Here is a 1295-nt window from a genome sequence, read left to right as displayed (position 1 = left end):
AGTAATTCCTCCATCAGAAACAATGTGGCGCTGGGTGCCGTAACAGCAGATAGGCATCCTGTGAGCCTGCAGGTGGTCGTTTTGGCAGCACATGGTGTGCAGGACAGGCGAATCCATACCCAGAGTAAGTGTTCCAGTACCGAGAATGTGCTCCCCTCTCCATGATGGAAGCGGTCCAGTGTAATCAATCAGGTGGCTGGCTGATCACCCCAGTGTTGGTCTCTCTGCGGGCGCCCTCGGGCACTGCGCTGTCGTAGGAGCCAGATCCGCCTTGGTGAGTGGAAGTCTATGTTGCTGGGTCCGTGCGTAACCGCTGTCCCTGTCACCACGGTCATTTGGCTCATGAGCCTCCTGGCTCCTGTCTTCGTTAGTACAAGTTGCAGACGGTTCCAAAATCATATGTGAGTGTGGCTCATAACGGCCAAAGGCATCAAGAGAGCTACGGTTCCCTTTCATGAAGATGGCAGCGAAGGTGAATAAGGAAGCGCCTGCCCTTCCCGAAGCTGAAGCCAAAGCAAAGGCTTTGAAGGCCGAGAAAGTAGTGCTGAAAGGCATCCAGTCACACAAAAAAGATCTGCCCGACATCTGCCTTCTGATGGCCTAAATGTCCTCCAAAGAGCGCCCCCCAGGAGTAACAAGCTTGACCACTGTGCCGTCATCCAGTTCCCCCTGACTACCAAGTCAGCCGTGAAGGACACGTGGCTGAAGAAGACAACAGCACACTTGCGTTCATTGCGGAAGTCAAGGCCAACAAGCACCAGATCATACAGGGCTGTGAAGAAGCTCTGTGACGTTGGTGTGGCCAAGGTCAACATCCGGATCAGGCCCCACGGAGAGAAGAAGGCCTTTGTGTGACTGGCTCCCGACTACGACGCTTTGGATGTTGCCAGCAAAAACAGCATCATCTAAACTGAGTCCAGCCGGCTAATTCTAAATGTAAGTTTTTGCACCATGAAAAAAAAAAGAGAGAGCTACTGCTTTTTGCAGTTGAGACAGCTTCCTTTTTTTCAGGATCTTATTCAAATAGGACCTTCTTTGGGTAATTTTATAGTTCGGAGCTGGCAATATCCACAGATGTGGGGCATGCGTTTTGCAGAAGCCGAGGAACCCGGTCAGGTGCTGTACTGCGTGCTTAGTACCAGCGCTGGGCAGCAAGAGTTTTGTTCGTTCGTTTGTTTTAACGTGTTCACTTACTTTACAGTTACATGTTATCACCACGGGCTGTAAATATAGGTTAGACGAGCGAATTTCAGAAGTGCAATAACACATTCTGGAGTATACCAAAGGTTGTATAT

At 50.4% G+C, this 1295-nt stretch overlaps 1 pseudogene; it reads left to right on the top strand.

Annotated features, from left to right (window-relative positions):
- The first annotated feature begins 445 nt into the window (after positions 1-445).
- LOC121103236 lies at positions 446-1002 on the top strand (annotated as a pseudogene).
- The last annotated feature ends 293 nt before the right edge of the window (positions 1003-1295 follow it).

Source organism: Ursus maritimus (genome assembly GCF_017311325.1).
Source record: "Ursus maritimus isolate PB19 chromosome X unlocalized genomic scaffold, ASM1731132v1 scaffold_X1, whole genome shotgun sequence".
NCBI lineage: Eukaryota > Metazoa > Chordata > Mammalia > Carnivora > Ursidae > Ursus > Ursus maritimus.
Note: the sequence above shows the minus strand (reverse complement) of the source record. Positions and strands in the feature narration are given on the sequence as shown.